This window comes from Sorex fumeus, unplaced genomic scaffold (assembly GCF_029834395.1).
Source record: "Sorex fumeus unplaced genomic scaffold, SorFum_2.1 ptg000073l, whole genome shotgun sequence".
NCBI lineage: Eukaryota > Metazoa > Chordata > Mammalia > Eulipotyphla > Soricidae > Sorex > Sorex fumeus.
The window spans coordinates 12,067,587-12,090,367 of NW_026606130.1; the positions used below are offsets into that span (position 1 = coordinate 12,067,587).

A 22,781-nucleotide genomic window follows, 5' to 3' on the forward strand; every position below is an offset into this window, starting at 1 on the left:
TTCCCGGAGTCCCTTGGAGGGGAGCGGGTTGAGCTTTCCTCCCCGCCCCGACCAGGGCTACGGCAGCCAAAGACCTCCAGGACCAGCCACCACCATGCTGAGACCACTCTCCGCACACAGGAAGGTACTGGCAGAGGGACAAAGCCACGCCGGTTCGGGGCCGAGACCTCCAAGCCTACTCGAATTGGAGCAAGCACCTTCCACCCAGATCCTCCAAATTCCAGTAGGCGGGGTTCACACCCACCACCTGGCCCCCTGGCACCGTGTAATCCCATCAGCGGCCAAGACTACGAGACTATGAAATCCAGATCCCGGACGAGAACAGTGCAGTCTCTGCCCCCGCGCCTTGGTGTTCCTTCCCGGAGTCCCTTGGAGGGGAGCGGGTTGAGCATTCCTCCCCGCCCCGACTAGGGCTACGGCAGCCGAAGACCTCCAGGACCAGCCACCACCATGCTGAGACCACTCTCCGCACACAGGAAGGTACTGGCAGAGGGACAAAGCCACGCGGGTTCCGGGGCCGAGACCTCCAAGCCTACTCGAATTGGAGCCGAGCACCTTCCACCCAGATCCTCCAAATTCCAGTAGGCGGGGGTCACACCCACCACCTGGCCCCCTGGCGCCGTGTAATCCCATCAGCGGCCAAGACTCAGAGACTATAAAATCCAGATCCCGGACGAGAAGAGTGCAGTCTCTGCCCGCGCGCCTGGGTGTTCCTTCCCGGAGTAACTTGGAGGGCAGCGGGTTGAGCTTTCCTCCCCGCCCGGACCAGGGCTACGGCAGCCGAAGACCTCCAGGACCAGCCACCAACATGCTGAGACCACTCTCCGCACACAGGAAGGTACTGGCAGAGGGACAAAGCCACGCCGATTCAGGGGCCGAGACCTCCAAGCCTAATCGAATTGGAGCCGAGCACCTACCACCCAGATCCTCCAAATTCCAGTAGGCGGGGTCACACCCACCACCTGGCCCCCTGGCGCCGTGTAATCCCATCAGCGTCCAAGACTCAGAGACTATAAAATCCATATCCCGGACGAAAACAGTGCAGTCTCTGCCCCCGCGCCTGGGTGTTCCTTCCCGGAGTCCCTTGGAGGGGAGCGGGTTGAGCTTTCCTCCCCGCCCCGACCAGGGCTATGGCAGCCGAAGACCTCCAGGACCAGCCACCACCATGCTGAGACCACTCTCCGCACACAGGAAGGTACTGGCAGAGGGACAAAGCCACGCGGGTTCCGGGGCCGAGGCCTCCAAGACTACTCGAATTGGAGCCGAGCATCTTCCAACCAGATCCTCCAAATTCCAGTAGGCGGGGGTCACACCCACCACCTGGCCCCCTGGCGCCGTGTAATCCCATCAGCGGCCAAGACGCAGAGACTATAAAATCCAGATCCCGGACGAGAACAGTGCAGTCTCTGCCCCCGCGCCTGGGTGTTCCTTCCCGGAGTCCCTTGGAGGGGAGCGGGTTGAGCTTTCCTCCCCGCCCCGACCAGGGCTACGGCAGCCGAAGACCTCCAGGACCAGCCACCACCATGCTGAGACCACTCTCCGCACACAGGAAGGTACTGGCAGAGGGACAAAGCCACGCGGTTTCCGGGGCCGAGACCTCCAAGCCTACTCGAATTGGAGCCGAGCACCTTCCACCCAGATCCTCCAAATTCCAGTAGGCGGGGGTCACACCCACCACCTGGCCCCCTGACACCGTGTAATCCCATCAGCGGCCAAGACTACGAGACTATGAAATCCAGATCCCGGACGAGAACAGTGCAGTCTCTGCCCCCGCGCCTTGGTGTTCCTTCCCGCAGTCCCTTGGAGGGGAGCGGGTTGAGCATTCCTCCCCGCCCCGACTAGGGCTACGGCAGCCGAAGACCTCCAGGACCAGCCACCACCATGCTGAGACCACTCTCCGCACACAGGAAGGTACTGGCAGAGGGACAAAGCCACGCCGGTTCGGGGCCGAGACCTCCAAGCCTACTCGAATTGGAGCAAGCACCTTCCACCCAGATCCTCCAAATTCCAGTAGGCGGGGTTCACACCCACCACCTGCCCCCTGGCACCGTGTAATCCCATCAGCGGCCAAGACTACGAGACTATGAAATCCAGATCCCGGACGAGAACAGTGCAGTCTCTGCCCCCGCGCCTTGGTGTTCCTTCCCGGAGTCCCTTGGAGGGGAGCGGGTTGAGCATTCCTCCCCGCCCCGACTAGGGCTACGGCAGCCGAAGACCTCCAGGACCAGCCACCACCATGCTGAGACCACTCTCCGCACACAGGAAGGTACTGGCAGAGGGACAAAGCCACGCGGGTTCCGGGGCCGAGACCTCCAAGCCTACTCGAATTGGAGCCGAGCACCTTCCACCCAGATCCTCCAAATTCCAGTAGGCGGGGGTCACACCCACCACCTGGCCCCCTGGCGCCGTGTAATCCCATCAGCGGCCAAGACTCAGAGACTATAAAATCCAGATCCCGGACGAGAACAGTGCAGTCTCTGCCCCCGCGCCTGGGTGTTCCTTCCCGGAGTAACTTGGAGGGCAGCGGGTTGAGCTTTCCTCCCTGCCCCGACCAGGGCTACGGCAGCCGAACACCTCAAGGACCAGCCACCAATATGCTGAGACCACTCTCCGCACACAGGAAGGTACTGGCAGAGGGACAAAGCCACGCCGATTCAGGGGCCGAGACCTCCAAGCCTACTCTAATTGGAGCCGAGCACCTTCCACCCAGATCCTCCAAATTCCAGTATGCGGGGGTCACACCCACCACCTGGCCCCCTGGCGCCGTGTAATCCCATCAGCGGCGAAGACTCAGAGACTATAAAATCCAGATCCCGGAGGAGAACAGTGCAGTCTCTGCCCCCGCGCCTGGGTGTTCCTTCCCGGAGTACCTTGGAGGGCAGCGGGTTGAGCTTTCCTCCCCGCCCCGACCAGGGCTACGGCAGCCGAAGACCTCCAGGACCAGCCACCACCATGCTGAGACCACTCTCCGCACACAGGAAGGTACTGGCAGAGGGACAGAACCACGCGGGTTCCGGGGCCGAGACCTCCAAGCCTACTCGAATTGGAGCCGAGCATCTTCCACCCAGATCCTCCAAATTCCAGTATGCCGGGGTCACACCCACCACCTGGCCCCCTGGCTTCGTGTAATCCCATCAGCGGCCAAGACTCAGAGACTATAAAATCCAGATCCCGGACGAAAACAGTGCAGTCTCTGCCCCCGCGCCTGGGTGTTCCTTCCCGGAGTCCCTTGGAGGGGAGCGGGTTGAGCTTTCCTCCCCTGCCCGACCAGGGCTACGGCAGCCGAAGACCTCCAGGACCAGCCACCACCATGCTGAGACCACTCTCCGCACACAGGAAGGTACTGGCAGAGGGACAAAGCCACGCCGGTTCCGGGGCCGAGACCTCCAAGCCTACTCGAATTGGGGCCGAGCACCTTCCACCCAGATCCTCCAAATTCCAGTAGGCGCGGGTCACACCCACCACCTGGCCCCCTGGCACCATGTAATCCCATCAGCGGCCAAGACTACGAGACTATGAAATCCAGATCCCGGACGAGAACAGTGCAGTCTCTGCCCCCGCGCCTTGGTGTTCCTTCCCGGAGTCCCTTGGAGGGGAGCGGGTTGAGCATTCCTCCCCGCCCCGACTAGGGCTACGGCAGCCGAAGACCTCCAGGACCAGCCACCACCATGCTGAGACCACTCTCCGCACACAGGAAGGTACTGGCAGAGGGACAAAGCCACGCGGGTTCCGGGGCCAAGACCTCCAAGCCTACTCTAATTGGAGCCGAGCACCTTCCACCCAGACCCTCCAAATTCCAGTAGGCGGGGGTCACACCCACTACCTGGCCCCCTGGCGCCGTGTAATCCCATCAGCGGCCAAGAATCAGAGACTATAAAATCCAGATCCCGGACGAGAACAGTGCAGTCTCTGCCCCCGCGCCTGGGTGTTCCTTCCCGGAGTAACTTGGAGGGCAGCGAGTTGAGCTTTCCTCCCGGCCCCGACCAGGGCTACGGCAGCCGAAGACCTCCAGGACCAGCCACCAACATGCTGAGACCACTCTCCGCACACAGGAAGGTACTGGCAGAGGGACAAAGCCACGCCGATTCAGGGGCCGAGACCTCCAAGCCTACTCGAACTGGAGCCGAGCACCTACCACCCAGATCCTCCAAATTCCAGTATGCGGGGGTCACACCCACCACCTGGCCCCCTGGCGCCGTGTAATCCCAATAGCGGACAAGACTCAGAGACTATAAAATCCAGATCCCGGACGAGAACAGTGCAGTCTCTGCCCGCGCGCCTGGGTGTTCCTTCCCGGAGTAACTTGGAGGGCAGCGGGTTGAGCTTTCCTCCCCGCCCCGACCAGGGCTACGGCAGCCGAAGACCTCCAGGACCAGCCACCATCATGCTGAGACCACTCTCCGCACACAGGAAGGTACTGGCAGAGGGACAAAGCCACGCGGGTTCCGGGGCCGAGACCTCCAAGCCTACTCGAATTGGAGCCGAGCATCTTCCACCCAGATCCTCCAAATTCCAGTATGCGGGGGTCACACCCACCACCTGGCCCCCTGGCGCCGTGTAATCCCATCAGCGGCCAAGACTCAGAGACTATAAAATCCAGATCCCGGACGAGAACAGTGCAGTCTCTGCCCCCGCGCCTGGGTGTTCCTTCCCGGAGTCCCTTGGAGGGGAGCGGGTTGAGCTTTCCTCCCCGCCCCGACAAGGGCTACGGCAGCCGAAGACCTCCAGGACCAGCCACCACCATGCTGAGACCACTCTCCGCACACAGGAAGGTACTGGCAGAGGGACAGAGCCACGCGGGTTCCGGGGCCGAGACCTCCAAGCCTACTCGAATTGGAGCCGAGCATCTTCCACCCAGATCCTCCAAATTCCAGTATGCGGGGGTCACACCCACCACCTGGCCCCCTGGCGCCGTGTAATCCCATCAGCGGCCAAGACTCAGAGACTATAAAATCCAGATCCCGGACGAAAACAGTGCAGTCTCTGCCCCCGCGCCTGGGTGTTCCTTCCCGGAGTCCCTTGGAGGGGAGCGGGTTGAGCTTTCCTCCCTGCCCCGACCAGGGCTACGGCAGCCGAACACCTCAAGGACCAGCCACCAACATGCTGAGACCACTCTCCGCACACTGGAAGGTACTGGCAGAGGGACAAAGCCACGCCGATTCAGGGGCCGAGACCTCCAAGCCTACTCTAATTGGAGCCGAGCACCTACCACCCAGATCCTCCCAATTCCAGTATGCGGGGGTCACACCCACCACCTGGCCCCCTGGCGCCGTGTAATCCCATCAGCGGCCATGACTCAGAGACTATAAAATCCAGATCCCGGACGAGAACAGTGCAGTCTCTGCCCCCGTGCCTGGGTGTTCCTTCCCGGAGTCCCTTGGAGGGGAGCGGGTTGAGCTATCCTCCCCGCCCCGACCAGGGCTACGGCAGCCGAAGACCTCCAGGACCAGCCACCACCATGCTGAGACCACTCTCCGCACACAGGAAGGTACTGGCAGAGGGACAAAGCCACGCGGGTTCCGGGGCCGAGACCTCCAAGCCTACTCGAATTGGAGCCGAGCACCTTCCACCCAGATCCTCCAAATTCCAGTAGGCGGGGGTCACACCCACCACCTGGCCCCCTGGCGCCGTGTAATCCCATCAGCGGCCAAGACTCAGAGACTATTAAATCCAGATCCCGGACGAGAAGAGTGCAGTCTCTGCCCCCGCGCCTGGGTGTTCCTTCCCGGAGTCCCTTGGAGGGGAGCGGGTTGAGCTTTCCTCCCCGCCCCGACCAGGGCTACGGCAGCCGAAGACCTCCAGGACCAGCCACCAACATGCTGAGACCACTCTCCGCACACAGGAAGGTACTGGCAGAGGGACAAAGCCACGCCGGTTCGGGGCCGAGACCTCCAAGCCTACTCGAATTGGAGCAAGCACCTTCCACCCAGATCCTCCAAATTCCAGTAGGCGGGGTTCACACCCACCACCTGGCCCCCTGGCACCGTGTAATCCCATCAGCGGCCAAGACTACGAGACTATGAAATCCAGATCCCGGACGAGAACAGTGCAGTCTCTGCCCCCGCGCCTTGGTGTTCCTTCCCGGAGTCCCTTGGAGGGGAGCGGGTTGAGCATTCCTCCCCGCCCCGACTAGGGCTACGGCAGCCGAAGACCTCCAGGACCAGCCACCACCATGCTGAGACCACTCTCCGCACACAGGAAGGTACTGGCAGAGGGACAAAGCCACGCGGGTTCCGGGGCCGAGACCTCCAAGCCTACTCGAATTGGAGCCGAGCACCTTCCACCCAGATCCTCCAAATTCCAGTAGGCGGGGGTCACACCCACCACCTGGCCCCCTGGCGCCGTGTAATCCCATCAGCGGCCAAGACTCAGAGACTATAAAATCCAGATCCCGGACGAGAACAGTGCAGTCTCTGCCCCCGCGCCTGGGTGTTCCTTCCCGGAGTAACTTGGAGGGCAGCGGGTTGAGCTTTCCTCCCTGCCCCGACCAGGGCTACGGCAGCCGAACACCTCAAGGACCAGCCACCAATATGCTGAGACCACTCTCCGCACACAGGAAGGTACTGGCAGAGGGACAAAGCCACGCCGATTCAGGGGCCGAGACCTCCAAGCCTACTCTAATTGGAGCCGAGCACCTTCCACCCAGATCCTCCAAATTCCAGTATGCGGGGGTCACACCCACCACCTGGCCCCCTGGCGCCGTGTAATCCCATCAGCGGCCAAGACTCAGAGACTATAAAATCCAGATCCCGGAGGAGAACAGTGCAGTCTCTGCCCCCGCGCCTGGGTGTTCCTTCCCGGAGTACCTTGGAGGGCAGCGGGTTGAGCTTTCCTCCCCGCCCCGACCAGGGCTACGGCAGCCGAAGACCTCCAGGACCAGCCACCACCATGCTGAGACCACTCTCCGCACACAGGAAGGTACTGGCAGAGGGACAGAGCCACGCGGGTTCCGGGGCCGAGACCTCCAAGCCTACTCGAATTGGAGCCGAGCATCTTCCACCCAGATCCTCCAAATTCCAGTATGCCGGGGTCACACCCACCACCTGGCCCCCTGGCTTCGTGTAATCCCATCAGCGGTCAAGACTCAGAGACTATAAAATCCAGATCCCGGACGAAAACAGTGCAGTCTCTGCCCCCGCGCCTGGGTGTTCCTTCCCGGAGTCCCTTGGAGGGGAGCGGGTTGAGCTTTCCTCCCCTGCCCGACCAGGGCTACGGCAGCCGAAGACCTCCAGGACCAGCCACCACCATGCTGAGACCACTCTCCGCACACAGGAAGGTACTGGCAGAGGGACAAAGCCACGCCGGTTCCGGGGCCGAGACCTCCAAGCCTACTCGAATTGGGGCCGAGCACCTTCCACCCAGATCCACAAATTCCAGTAGGCGCGGGTCACACCCACCACCTGGCCCCCTGGCACCATGTAATCCCATCAGCGGCCAAGACTACGAGACTATGAAATCCAGATCCCGGACGAGAACAGTGCAGTCTCTGCCCCCGCGCCTTGGTGTTCCTTCCCGGAGTCCCTTGGAGGGGAGCGGGTTGAGCATTCCTCCCCGCCCCGACTAGGGCTACGGCAGCCGAAGACCTCCAGGACCAGCCACCACCATGCTGAGACCACTCTCCGCACACAGGAAGGTACTGGCAGAGGGACAAAGCCACGCGGGTTCCGGGGCCGAGACCTCCAAGCCTACTCTAATTGGAGCCGAGCACCTTCCACCCAGACCCTCCAAATTCCAGTAGGCGGGGGTCACACCCACCACCTGGCCCCCTGGCGCCGTGTAATCCCATCAGCGGCCAAGAATCAGAGACTATAAAATCCAGATCCCGGACGAGAACAGTGCAGTCTCTGCCCCCGCGCCTGGGTGTTCCTTCCCGGAGTAACTTGGAGGGCAGCGAGTTGAGCTTTCCTCCCGGCCCCGACCAGGGCTACGGCAGCCGAAGACCTCCAGGACCAGCCACCAACATGCTGAGACCACTCTCCGCACACAGGAAGGTACTGGCAGAGGGACAAAGCCACGCCGATTCAGGGGCCGAGACCTCCAAGCCTACTCGAACTGGAGCCGAGCACCTACCACCCAGATCCTCCAAATTCCAGTATGCGGGGGTCACACCCACCACCTGGCCCCCTGGCGCCGTGTAATCCCATCAGCGGACAAGACTCAGAGACTATAAAATCCAGATCCCGGACGAGAACAGTGCAGTCTCTGCCCGCGCGCCTGGGTGTTCCTTCCCGGAGTAACTTGGAGGGCAGCGGGTTGAACTTTCCTCCCCGCCCCGACCAGGGCTACGGCAGCCGAAGACCTCCAGGACCAGCCACCACCATGCTGAGACCACTCTCCGCACACAGGAAGGTACTGGCAGAGGGACAGAGCCACGCGGGTTCCGGGGCCGAGACCTCCAAGCCTACTCGAATTGGAGCCGAGCATCTTCCACCCAGATCCTCCAAATTCCAGTATGCGGGGGTCACACCCACCACCTGGCCCCCTGGCGCCGTGTAATCCCATCAGCGGCCAAGACTCAGAGACTATAAAATCCAGATCCCGGACGAAAACAGTGCAGTCTCTGCCCCCGCGCCTGGGTGTTCCTTCCCGGAGTCCCTTGGAGGGGAGCGGGTTGAGCTTTCCTCCCCGCCCCGACCAGGGCTACGGCAGCCGAAGACCTCCAGGACCAGCTACCACCATGCTGAGACCACTCTCTGCACACAGGAAGGTACTGGCAGAGGGACAAAGCCACGCGGGTTCCGGGGCCGAGACCTCCAAGCCTACTCGAATTGGAGCCGAGCACCTTCCACCCAGATCCTCCAAATTCCAGTATGCGGGAGTCACACCCACCAACTGGCCCCCTGGCGCCGTGTAATCCCATCAGCGGCCAAGACTCAGAGACTATAAAATCCAGATCCCGGACGAGAACAGTGCAGTCTCTGCCCCCGCGCCTGGGTGTTCCTTCCCGGAGTAACTTGGAGGGCAGCGGGTTGAGTTTTCCTCCCCGCCCCGACCAGGGCTACGGCAGCCGAAGACCTCCAGGACCAGCCACCAACATGCTGAGACCACTCTCCGCACACAGGAAGGTACTGGCAGAGGGACAAAGCCACGCCGATTCAGGGGCCGAGACCTCCAAGCCTACTCGAACTGGAGCCGAGCACCTTCCACCCAGATCCTCCAAATTCCAGTAGGCGGGGTTCACACCCACCACCTGGCCCCCTGGCGCCGTGTAATCCCATCAGCGGCCAAGACGCAGAGACTATAAAATCCAGATCACGGACGAGAACAGTGCAGTCTCTGCCCCCGCACCTGGGTGTTCCTTCCCGGAGTAACTTGGAGGGCAGCGGGTTGAGCTTTCCTCCCCGCCCCGACCAGGGCTACGGCAGCCGAAGACCTCCAGGACCAGCCACCATCATGCTGAGACCACTCTCCGCACACAGGAAGGTACTGGCAGAGGGACAAAGCCACGCGGGTTCCGGGGCCGAGACCTCCAAGCCTACTCGAATTGGAGCCGAGCATCTTCCACCCAGATCCTCCAAATTCCAGTATGCGGGGGTCACACCCACCACCTGGCCCCCTGGCGCCGTGTAATCCCATCAGCGGCCAAGACTCAGAGACTATAAAATCCAGATCCCGGACGAGAACAGTGCAGTCTCTGCCCCCGCGCCTGGGTGTTCCTTCCCGGAGTCCCTTGGAGGGGAGCGGGTTGAGCTTTCCTCCCCGCCCCGACCAGGGCTACGGCAGCCGAAGACCTCCAGGACCAGCCACCACCATGCTGAGACCACTCTCCGCACACAGGAAGGTACTGGCAGAGGGACAAAGCCACGCGGGTTCCGGGGCCGAGACCTCCAAGCCTACTCGAATTGGAGCCGAGCATCTTCCACCCAGATCCTCCAAATTCCAGTAGGCGGGGGTCACACCCACCACCTGGCCCCCTGGCGCCGTGTAATCCCATCAGCGGCCAAGACTCAGAGACTATAAAATCCAGATCCCGGACGAGAACAGTGCAGTCTCTGCCCCCGCGCCTGGGTGTTCCTTCCCGGAGTAACTTGGAGTGCAGCGGGTTGAGTTTTCCTCCCCGCCCCGACCAGGGCTACGGCAGCCGAAGACCTCCAGGACCAGCCACCACCATGCTGAGACCACTCTCCGCACACAGGAAGGTACTGGCAGAGGGACAAAGCCACGCGGGTTCCGGGGCCGAGACCTCCAAGCCTACTCGAATTGGAGTCGAGCATCTTCCACCCAGATCCTCCAAATTCCAGTATGCGGGGGTCACACCCACCACCTGGCCCCCTGGCGCCGTGTAATCCCATCAGCGGCCAAGACTACGAGACTATGAAATCCAGATCCCGGACGAGAACAGTGCAGTCTCTGCCCCCGCGCCTGGGTGTTCCTTCCCGGAGTAACTTGGAGGGCAGCGGGTTGAGTTTTCCTCCCCGCCCCGACCAGGGCTACGGCAGCCGAAGACCTCCAGGACCAGCCACCAACATGCTGAGACCACTCTCCGCACACAGGAAGGTACTGGCAGAGGGACAAAGCCACGACGATTCAGGGGCCGAGACCTCCAAGCCTACTCGAATTGGAGCCGAGCACCTACCACCCAGATCCTCCAAATTCCAGTATGCGGGGGTAACACCCACGACCTGTCCCCCTGGCGCCGTTTAATCCCATCAGCGGCCAAGACTCAGAGACTATAAAATCCAGATCCCGGACGAGAACAGTGAAGTCTCTGCCCCCGCGCCTGGGTGTTCCTTCCCGGAGTCCCTTGGAGGGGAGCGGGTTGAGCTTTCCTCCCCGCCCCGACCAGGGCTACGGCAGCCAAAGACCTCCAGGACCAGCCACCACCATGCTGAGACCACTCTCCGCACACAGGAAGGTACTGGCAGAGGGACAAAGCCACGCCGGTTCGGGGCCGAGACCTCCAAGCCTACTCGAATTGGAGCAAGCACCTTCCACCCAGATCCTCCAAATTCCAGTAGGCGGGGTTCACACCCACCACCTGGCCCCCTGGCACCGTGTAATCCCATCAGCGGCCAAGACTACGAGACTATGAAATCCAGATCCCGGACGAGAACAGTGCAGTCTCTGCCCCCGCGCCTTGGTGTTCCTTCCCGGAGTCCCTTGGAGGGGAGCGGGTTGAGCATTCCTCCCCGCCCCGACTAGGGCTACGGCAGCCGAAGACCTCCAGGACCAGCCACCACCATGCTGAGACCACTCTCCGCACACAGGAAGGTACTGGCAGAGGGACAGAGCCACGCGGGTTCCGGGGCCGAGACCTCCAAGCCTACTCGAATTGGAGCCGAGCATCTTCCACCCAGATCCTCCAAATTCCAGTATGCCGGGGTCACACCCACCACCTGGCCCCCTGGCTTCGTGTAATCCCATCAGCGGCCAAGACTCAGAGACTATAAAATCCAGATCCCGGACGAAAACAGTGCAGTCTCTGCCCCCGCGCCTGGGTGTTCCTTCCCGGAGTCCCTTGGAGGGGAGCGGGTTGAGCTTTCCTCCCCTGCCCGACCAGGGCTACGGCAGCCGAAGACCTCCAGGACCAGCCACCACCATGCTGAGACCACTCTCCGCACACAGGAAGGTACTGGCAGAGGGACAAAGCCACGCCGGTTCCGGGGCCGAGACCTCCAAGCCTACTCGAATTGGGGCCGAGCACCTTCCACCCAGATCCTCCAAATTCCAGTAGGCGCGGGTCACACCCACCACCTGGCCCCCTGGCACCATGTAATCCCATCAGCGGCCAAGACTACGAGACTATTAAATCCAGATCCCGGACGAGAACAGTGCAGTCTCTGCCCCCGCGCCTTGGTGTTCCTTCCCGGAGTCCCTTGGAGGGGAGCGGGTTGAGCATTCCTCCCCGCCCCGACTAGGGCTACGGCAGCCGAAGACCTCCAGGACCAGCCACCACCATGCTGAGACCACTCTCCGCACACAGGAAGGTACTGGCAGAGGGACAAAGCCACGCGGGTTCCGGGGCCGAGACCTCCAAGCCTACTCTAATTGGAGCCGAGCACCTTCCACCCAGACCCTCCAAATTCCAGTAGGCGGGGGTCACACCCACCACCTGGCCCCCTGGCGCCGTGTAATCCCATCAGCGGCCAAGAATCAGAGACTATAAAATCCAGATCCCGGACGAGAACAGTGCAGTCTCTGCCCCCGCGCCTGGGTGTTCCTTCCCGGAGTAACTTGGAGGGCAGCGAGTTGAGCTTTCCTCCCGGCCCCGACCAGGGCTACGGCAGCCGAAGACCTCCAGGACCAGCCACCAACATGCTGAGACCACTCTCCGCACACAGGAAGGTACTGGCAGAGGGACAAAGCCACGCCGATTCAGGGGCCGAGACCTCCAAGCCTACTCGAACTGGAGCCGAGCACCTACCACCCAGATCCTCCAAATTCCAGTATGCGGGGGTCACACCCACCACCTGGCCCCCTGGCGCCGTGTAATCCCATCAGCGGACAAGACTCAGAGACTATAAAATCCAGATCCTGGACGAGAACAGTGCAGTCTCTGCCCGCGCGCCTGGGTGTTCCTTCCCGGAGTAACTTGGAGGGCAGCGGGTTGAGCTTTCCTCCCCGCCCCGACCAGGGCTACGGCAGCCGAAGACCTCCAGGACCAGCCACCACCATGCTGAGACCACTCTCCGCACACAGGAAGGTACTGGCAGAGGGACAGAGCCACGCGGGTTCCGGGGCCGAGACCTCCAAGCCTACTCGAATTGTAGCCGAGCATCTTCCACCCAGATCCTCCAAATTCCAGTATGCGGGGGTCACACCCACCACCTGGCCCCCTGGCGCCGTGTAATCCCATCAGCGGCCAAGACTCAGAGACTATAAAATCCAGATCCCGGACGAAAACAGTGCAGTCTCTGCCCCCGCGCCTGGGTGTTCCTTCCCGGAGTCCCTTGGAGGGGAGCGGGTTGAGCTTTCCTCCCCGCCCCGACCAGGGCTACGGCAGCCGAAGACCTCCAGGACCAGCTACCACCATGCTGAGACCACTCTCTGCACACAGGAAGGTACTGGCAGAGGGACAAAGCCACGCGGGTTCCGGGGCCGAGACCTCCAAGCCTACTCTAATTGGAGCCGAGCACCTTCCACCCAGATCCTCCAAATTCCAGTATGCGGGAGTCACACCCACCAACTGGCCCCCTGGCGCCGTGTAATCCCATCAGCGGCCAAGACTCAGAGACTATAAAATCCAGATCCCGGACGAGAACAGTGCAGTCTCTGCCCCCGCGCCTGGGTGTTCCTTCCCGGAGTAACTTGGAGGGCAGCGGGTTGAGTTTTCCTCCCCGCCCCGACCAGGGCTACGGCAGCCGAAGACCTCCAGGACCAGCCACCAACATGCTGAGACCACTCTCCGCACACAGGAAGGTACTGGCAGAGGGACAAAGCCACGCCGATTCAGGGGCCGAGACCTCCAAGCCTACTCGAACTGGAGCCGAGCACCTTCCACCCAGATCCTCCAAATTCCAGTAGGCGGGGTTCACACCCACCACCTGGCCCCCTGGCGCCGTGTAATCCCATCAGCGGCCAAGACGCAGAGACTATAAAATCCAGATCCCGGACGAGAACAGTGCAGTCTCTGCCCCCGCACCTGGGTGTTCCTTCCCGGAGTAACTTGGAGGGCAGCGGGTTGAGCTTTCCTCCCCGCCCCGACCAGGGCTACGGCAGCCGAAGACCTCCAGGACCAGCCACCATCATGCTGAGACCACTCTCCGCACACAGGAAGGTACTGGCAGAGGGACAAAGCCACGCGGGTTCCGGGGCCGAGACCTCCAAGCCTACTCGAATTGGAGCCGAGCATCTTCCACCCAGATCCTCCAAATTCCAGTATGCGGGGGTCACACCCACCACCTGGCCCCCTGGCGCCGTGTAATCCCATCAGCGGCCAAGACTCAGAGACTATAAAATCCAGATCCCGGACGAGAACAGTGCAGTCTCTGCCCCCGCGCCTGGGTGTTCCTTCCCGGAGTCCCTTGGAGGGGAGCGGGTTGAGCTTTCCTCCCCGCCCCGACCAGGGCTACGGCAGCTGAAGACCTCCAGGACCAGCCACCACCATGCTGAGACCACTCTCCGCACACAGGAAGGTACTGGCAGAGGGACAAAGCCACGCGGGTTCCGGGGCCGAGACCTCCAAGCCTACTCGAATTGGAGCCGAGCATCTTCCACCCAGATCCTCCAAATTCCAGTAGGCGGGGGTCACACCCACCACCTGGCCCCCTGGCGCCGTGTAATCCCATCAGCGGCCAAGACTCAGAGACTATAAAATCCAGATCCCGGACGAGAACAGTGCAGTCTCTGCCCCCGCGCCTGGGTGTTCCTTCCCGGAGTCCCTTGGAGGGGAGCGGGTTGAGCTTTCCTCCCCGCCCCGACCAGGGCTACGGCAGCCGAAGACCTCCAGGACCAGCCACCACCATGCTGAGACCACTCTCCGCACACAGGAAGGTACTGGCAGAGGGACAAAGCCACGCGGGTTCCGGGGCCGAGACCTCCAAGCCTACTCGAATTGGAGTCGAGCATCTTCCACCCAGATCCTCCAAATTCCAGTATGCGGGGGTCACACCCACCACCTGGCCCCCTGGCGCCGTGTAATCCCATCAGCGGCCAAGACTACGAGACTATGAAATCCAGATCCCGGACGAGAACAGTGCAGTCTCTGCCCCCGCGCCTGGGTGTTCCTTCCCGGAGTAACTTGGAGGGCAGCGGGTTGAGTTTTCCTCCCCGCCCCGACCAGGGCTACGGCAGCCGAAGACCTCCAGGACCAGCCACCAACATGCTGAGACCACTCTCCGCGCACAGGAAGGTACTGGCAGAGGGACAAAGCCACGACGATTCAGGGGCCGAGACCTCCAAGCCTACTCGAATTGGAGCCGAGCACCTACCACCCAGATCCTCCAAATTCCAGTATGCGGGGGTAACACCCACGACCTGGCCCCCTGGCGCCGTTTAATCCCATCAGCGGCCAAGACTCAGAGACTATAAAATCCAGATCCCGGACGAGAACAGTGAAGTCTCTGCCCCCGCGCCTGGGTGTTCCTTCCCGGAGTCCCTTGGAGGGGAGCGGGTTGAGCTTTCCTCCCCGCCCCGACCAGGGCTACGGCAGCCAAAGACCTCCAGGACCAGCCACCACCATGCTGAGACCACTCTCCGCACACAGGAAGGTACTGGCAGAGGGACAAAGCCACGCCGGTTCGGGGCCGAGACCTCCAAGCCTACTCGAATTGGAGCAAGCACCTTCCACCCAGATCCTCCAAATTCCAGTAGGCGGGGTTCACACCCACCACCTGGCCCCCTGGCACCGTGTAATCCCATCAGCGGCCAAGACTACGAGACTATGAAATCCAGATCCCGGACGAGAACAGTGCAGTCTCTGCCCCCGCGCCTTGGTGTTCCTTCCCGGAGTCCCTTGGAGGGGAGCGGGTTGAGCATTCCTCCCCGCCCCGACTAGGGCTACGGCAGCCGAAGACCTCCAGGACCAGCCACCACCATGCTGAGACCACTCTCCGCACACAGGAAGGTACTGGCAGAGGGACAAAGCCACGCGGGTTCCGGGGCCGAGACCTCCAAGCCTACTCGAATTGGAGCCGAGCACCTTCCACCCAGATCCTCCAAATTCCAGTAGGCGGGGGTCACACCCACCACCTGGCCCCCTGGCGCCGTGTAATCCCATCAGCGGCCAAGACTCAGAGACTATAAAATCCAGATCCCGGACGAGAACAGTGCAGTCTCTGCCCCCGCGCCTGGGTGTTCCTTCCCGGAGTCCCTTGGAGGGGAGCGGGTTGAGCTTTCCTCCCCGCCCCGACCAGGGCTACGGCAGCCGAAGACCTCCAGGACCAGCCACCACCATGCTGAGACCACTCTCCCCACACAGGAAGGTACTGGCAGAGGGACAAAGCCACGCGGGTTCCGGGGCCGAGGCCTCCAAGACTACTCGAATTGGAGCCGAGCACCTTCCACCCAGATCCTCCAAATTCCAGTAGGCGGGGGTCACACCCACCACCTGGCCCCCTGGCGCCGTGTAATCCCATCAGCGGCCAAGACTCAGAGACTATTAAATCCAGATCCCGGACGAGAAGAGTGCAGTCTCTGCCCCCGCGCCTGGGTGTTCCTTCCCGGAGTCCCTTGGAGGGGAGCGGGTTGAGCTTTCCTCCCCGTCCCGACCAGGGCTACGGCAGCCGAAGACCTCCAGGACCAGCCACCACCATGCTGAGACCACTCTCCGCACACAGGAAGGTACTGGCAGAGGGACAAAGCCACGCGGGTTCCGGGGCCGAGACCTCCAAGCCTACTCGAATTGAAGCCGAGCACCTTCCACCCAGATCCTCCAAATTCCAGTAGGCGGGGGTCACACCCACCACCTGGCCCCCTGGCGCCGTGTAATCCCATCAGCGGCCAAGACTCAGAGACTATAAAATCCAGATCCCGGACGAGAACAGTGCAGTCTCTGCCCCCGCGCCTGGGTGTTCCTTCCCGGAGTAACTTGGAGGGCAGCGGGTTGAGCTTTCCTCCCTGCCCCGACCAGGGCTACGGCAGCCGAACACCTCAAGGACCAGCCACCAATATGCTGAGACCACTCTCCGCACACAGGAAGGTACTGGCAGAGGGACAAAGCCACGCCGATTCAGGGGCCGAGACCTCCAAGCCTACTCTAATTGGAGCCGAGCACCTTCCACCCAGATCCTCCAAATTCCAGTAGGCGGGGGTCACACCCACCACCTGGCCCCCTGGCGCCGTGTAATCCCATCAGCGGCCAAGACTCAGAGACTATTAAATCCAGATCCCGGACGAGAAGAGTGCAGTCTCTGCCCCCGCGCCTGGGTGTTCCTTCCCGGAGTCCCTTGGAGGGGAGCGGGTTGAGCTTTCCTCCCCGTCCCGACCAGGGCTACGGCAGCCGAAGACCTCCAGGACCAGCCACCACCATGCTGAGACCACTCTCCGCACACAGGAAGGTACTGGCAGAGGGACAAAGCCACGCGGGTTCCGGGGCCGAGACCTCCAAGCCTACTCGAATTGGAGCCGAGCACCTTCCACCCAGATCCTCCAAATTCCAGTAGGCGGGGGTCACACCCACCACCTGGCCCCCTGGGGCCGTGTAATCCCATCAGCGGCCAAGACTCAGAGACTATTAAATCCAGATCCCGGATGAGAAGAGTGCAGTCTCTGCCCCCGCGCCTGGGTGTTCCTTCCCGGAGTCCCTTGGAGGGGAGCGGGTTGAGCTTTCCTCCCCATCCCGACCAGGGCTACGGCAGCCGAAGACCTCCAGGACCAGCCACCACCATGCTGAGACCACTCTCCGCACACAGGAAGGTACTGGCAGAGGGACAAAGCCAAGCGGGTTCCGGGGCCGAGACCTCCAAGCCTACTCGAATTGAAGCCGAGCACCTTCCACCCAGATCCTCCAAATTCCAGTAGGCGGGGGTCACACCCACCACCTGGCACCCTGGCGCCGTGTAATCCCATCAGCGGCCAAGACTCAGAGACTATTAAATCCAGATCCCGGACGAGAAGAGTGCAGTCTCTGCCCCCGCGCCTGGGTGTTCCTTCCCGGAGTCCCTTGGAGGGGAGCGGGTTGAGCTTTCCTCCCCGCCCCGACCAGGGCTACGGCAGCCGAAGACCTCCAGGACCAGCCACCACCATGCTGAGACCACTCTCCGCACACAGGAAGTTACTGGCAGAGGGACAAAGCCACGCGGGTTCCGGGGCCGAGACCTCCAAGCCTACTCTAATTGGAGCCGAGCACCTTCCACCCATATCCTCCAAATTCCAGTAGGCGGGGGTCACACCCACCACCCGGCCCCCTGGCGCCGTGTAATCCCATCAGCGGCCAAGACTCAGAGACTATAAAATCCAGATCCCGGACGAGAACTGTGCAGTCTCTGCCCGCGCGCCTGGGTGTTCCTCCCCGGAGTAACATGGAGGGCAGCGGGTTGAGCTTTCCTCCCCGCCCCGACCAGGGCTACGGCAGCCGAAGACCTCCAGGACCAGCCACCACCATGCTGAGACCACTCTCCGCACACAGGAAGGTACTGGCAGAGGGACAAAGCCACGACGATTCAGGGGCCGAGACCTCCAAGCCTACTCGAATTGGAGCCGAGCACCTACCACCCAGATCCTCCAAATTCCAGTATGCGGGGGTCACACCCACCACCTGGCCCCCTGGCGCCGTTTAATCCCATCAGCGGCCAAGACTCAGAGACTATAAAATCCAGATCCCGGACGAGAACAGTGCAGTCTCTGCCCCCGCGCCTGGGTGTTCCTTCCCGGAGTCCCTTGGAGGGGAGCGGGTTGAGCTTTCCTCCCCGCCCCGACCAGGGCTACGGCAGCCAAAGACCTCCAGGACCAGCCACCACCATGCTGAGACCACTCTCCGCACACAGGAAGGTACTGGCAGAGGGACAAAGCCACGCCGGTTCGGGGCCGAGACCTCCAAGCCTACTCGAATTGGAGCAAGCACCTTCCACCCAGATCCTCCAAATTCCAGTAGGCGGGGTTCACACCCACCACCTGGCCCCCTGGCACCGTGTAATCCCATCAGCGGCCAAGACTACGAGACTATGAAATCCAGATCCCGGACGAGAACAGTGCAGTCTCTGCCCCCGCGCCTTGGTGTTCCTTCCCGGAGTCCCTTGGAGGGGAGCGGGTTGAGCATTCCTCCCCGCCCCGACTAGGGCTACGGCAGCCGAAGACCTCCAGGACCAGCCACCACCATGCTGAGACCACTCTCCGCACACAGGAAGGTACTGGCAGAGGGACAAAGCCACGCGGGTTCCGGGGCCGAGACCTCCAAGCCTACTCTAATTGGAGCCGAGCACCTTCCACCCAGATCCTCCAAATTCCAGTAGGCGGGGGTCACACCCACCACCTGGCCCCCTGGCGCCGTGTAATCCCATCAGCGGCCAAGACTCAGAGACTATAAAATCCAGATCCCGGACGAGAACAGTGCAGTCTCTGCCCGCGCGCCTGGGTGTTCCTTCCCGGAGTAACTTGGAGGGCAGCGGGTTGAGCTTTCCTCCCCGCCCCGACCAGGGCTACGGCAGCCGAAGACCTCCAGGACCAGCCACCAACATGCTGAGACCACTCTCCGCACACAGGAAGGTACTGGCAGAGGGACAAAGCCACGCCGATTCAGGGGCCGAGACCTCCAAGCCTAATCGAATTGGAGCCGAGCACCTACCACCCAGATCCTCCAAATTCCAGTAGGCGGGGTCACACCCACCACCTGGCCCCCTGGCGCCGTGTAATCCCATCAGCGTCCAAGACTCAGAGACTATAAAATCCATATCCCGGACGAAAACAGTGCAGTCTCTGCCCCCGCGCCTGGGTGTTCCTTCCCGGAGTCCCTTGGAGGGGAGCGGGTTGAGCTTTCCTCCCCGCCCCGACCAGGGCTACGGCAGCCGAAGACCTCCAGGACCAGCCACCACCATGCTGAGACCACTCTCCGCACACAGGAAGGTACTGGCAGAGGGACAAAGCCACGCGGGTTCCGGGGCCGAGGCCTCCAAGACTACTCGAATTGGAGCCGAGCATCTTCCAACCAGATCCTCTAAATTCCAGTAGGCGGGGGTCACACCCACCACCTGGCCCCCTGGCGCCGTGTAATCCCATCAGCGGCCAAGACGCAGAGACTATAAAATCCAGATCCCGGACGAGAACAGTGCAGTCTCTGCCCCCGCGCCTGGGTGTTCCTTCCCGGAGTCCCTTGGAGGGGAGCGGGTTGAGCATTCCTCCCCGCCCCGACCAGGGCTACGGCAGCCGAAGACCTCCAGGACCAGCCACCACCATGCTGAGACCACTCTCCGCACACAGGAAGGTACTGGCAGAGGGACAAAGCCACGCCGATTCAGGGGCCGAGACCTCCAAGCCTACTCGAATTGGAGCCGAGCACCTTCCACCCAGATCCTCCAAATTCCAGTAGGCGGGGGTCACACCCACCACCTGGCCCCCTGGCGCCGTGTAATCCCATCAGCGGCCAAGACTCAGAGACTATTAAATCCAGATCCCGGACGAGAAGAGTGCAGTCTCTGCCCCCGCGCCTGGGTGTTCCTTCCCGGAGTCCCTTGGAGGGGAGCGGGTTGAGCTTTCCTCCCCGCCCCGACCAGGGCTACGGCAGCCGAAGACCTCCAGGACCAGCCACCACCATGCTGAGACCACTCTCCGCACACAGGAAGGTACTGGCAGAGGGACAAAGCCACGCGGGTTCCGGGGCCGAGACCTCCAAGCCTACTCTAATTGGAGCCGAGCACCTTCCACCCATATCCTCCAAATTCCAGTAGGCGGGGGTCACACCCACCACCCGGCCCCCTGGCGCCGTGTAATCCCATCAGCGGCCAAGACTCAGAGACTATAAAATCCAGATCCCGGACGAGAACTGTGCAGTCTCTGCCCGCGCGCCTGGCTGTTCCTCCCCGGAGTAACATGGAGGGCAGCGGGTTGAGCTTTCCTCCCCGCCCCGACCAGGGCTACGGCAGCCGAAGACCTCCAGGACCAGCCACCACCATGCTGAGACCACTCTCCGCACACAGGAAGGTACTGGCAGAGGGACAAAGCCACGACGATTCAGGGGCCGAGACCTCCAAGCCTACTCGAATTGGAGCCGAGCACCTACCACCCAGATCCTCCAAATTCCAGTATGCGGGGGTCACACCCACCACCTGGCCCCCTGGCGCCGTTTAATCCCATCAGCGGCCAAGACTCAGAGACTATAAAATCCAGATCCCGGACGAGAACAGTGCAGTCTCTGCCCCCGCGCCTGGGTGTTCCTTCCCGGAGTCCCTTGGAGGGGAGCGGGTTGAGCTTTCCTCCCCGCCCCGACCAGGGCTACGGCAGCCAAAGACCTCCAGGACCAGCGACCACCATGCTGAGACCACTCTCCGCACACAGGAAGGTACTGGCAGAGGGACAAAGCCACGCCGGTTCGGGGCCGAGACCTCCAAGCCTACTCGAATTGGAGCAAGCACCTTCCACCCAGATCCTCCAAATTCCAGTAGGCGGGGTTCACACCCACCACCTGGCCCCCTGGCACCGTGTAATCCCATCAGCGGCCAAGACTACGAGACTATGAAATCCAGATCCCGGACGAGAACAGTGCAGTCTCTGCCCCCGCGCCTTGGTGTTCCTTCCCGGAGTCCCTTGGAGGGGAGCGGGTTGAGCATTCCTCCCCGCCCCGACTAGGGCTACGGCAGCCGAAGACCTCCAGGACCAGCCACCACCATGCTGAGACCACTCTCCGCACACAGGAAGGTACTGGCAGAGGGACAAAGCCACGCGGGTTCCGGGGCCGAGACCTCCAAGCCTACTCTAATTGGAGCCGAGCACCTTCCACCCAGATCCTCCAAATTCCAGTAGGCGGGGGTCACACCCACCACCTGGCCCCCTGGCGCCGTGTAATCCCATCAGCGGCCAAGACTCAGAGACTATAAAATCCAGATCCCGGACGAGAACAGTGCAGTCTCTGCCCGCGCGCCTGGGTGTTCCTTCCCGGAGTAACTTGGAGGGCAGCGGGTTGAGCTTTCCTCCCCGCCCCGACCAGGGCTACGGCAGCCGAAGACCTCCAGGACCAGCCACCAACATGCTGAGACCACTCTCCGCACACAGGAAGGTACTGGCAGAGGGACAAAGCCACGCCGATTCAGGGGCCGAGACCTCCAAGCCTAATCGAATTGGAGCCGAGCACCTACCACCCAGATCCTCCAAATTCCAGTAGGCGGGGTCACACCCACCACCTGGCCCCCTGGCGCCGTGTAATCCCATCAGCGTCCAAGACTCAGAGACTATAAAATCCATATCCCGGACGAAAACAGTGCAGTCTCTGCCCCCGCGCCTGGGTGTTCCTTCCCGGAGTCCCTTGGAGGGGAGCGGGTTGAGCTTTCCTCCCCGCCCCGACCAGGGCTACGGCAGCCGAAGACCTCCAGGACCAGCCACCACCATGCTGAGACCACTCTCCGCACACAGGAAGGTACTGGCAGAGGGACAAAGCCACGCGGGTTCCGGGGCCGAGGCCTCCAAGACTACTCGAATTGGAGCCGAGCATCTTCCAACCAGATCCTCTAAATTCCAGTAGGCGGGGGTCACACCCACCACCTGGCCCCCTGGCGCCGTGTAATCCCATCAGCGGCCAAGACGCAGAGACTATAAAATCCAGATCCCGGACGAGAACAGTGCAGTCTCTGCCCCCGCGCCTGGGTGTTCCTTCCCGGAGTCCCTTGGAGGGGAGCGGGTTGAGCTTTCCTCCCCGCCCCGACCAGGGCTACGGCAGCCGAAGACCTCCAGGACCAGCCACCACCATGCTGAGACCACTCTCCGCACACAGGAAGGTACTGGCAGAGGGACAAAGCCACGCCGATTCAGGGGCCGAGACCTCCAAGCCTACTCGAATTGGAGCCGAGCACCTTCCACCCAGATCCTCCAAATTCCAGTAGGCGGGGGTCACACCCACCACCTGGCCCCCTGGCGCCGTGTAATCCCATCAGCGGCCAAGACTCAGAGACTATTAAATCCAGATCCCGGACGAGAAGAGTGCAGTCTCTGCCCCCGCGCCTGGGTGTTCCTTCCCGGAGTCCCTTGGAGGGGAGCGGGTTGAGCTTTCCTCCCCGTCCCGACCAGGGCTACGGCAGCCGAAGACCTCCAGGACCAGCCACCACCATGCTGAGACCACTCTCCGCACACAGGAAGGTACTGGCAGAGGGACAAAGCCACGCGGGTTCCGGGGCCGAGACCTCCAAGCCTACTCGAATTGAAGCCGAGCACCTTCCACCCAGATCCTCCAAATTCCAGTAGGCGGGGGTCACACCCAC

The 22,781-nt window shown here is 62.2% G+C and overlaps 1 pseudogene; it reads left to right on the plus strand.

The window, feature by feature from the left end:
• Positions 1-22,781, plus strand: part of LOC130038116 (DNA-directed RNA polymerase II subunit RPB9-like) — a 152,661-nt pseudogene that overhangs the window by 68,759 nt on the left and 61,121 nt on the right.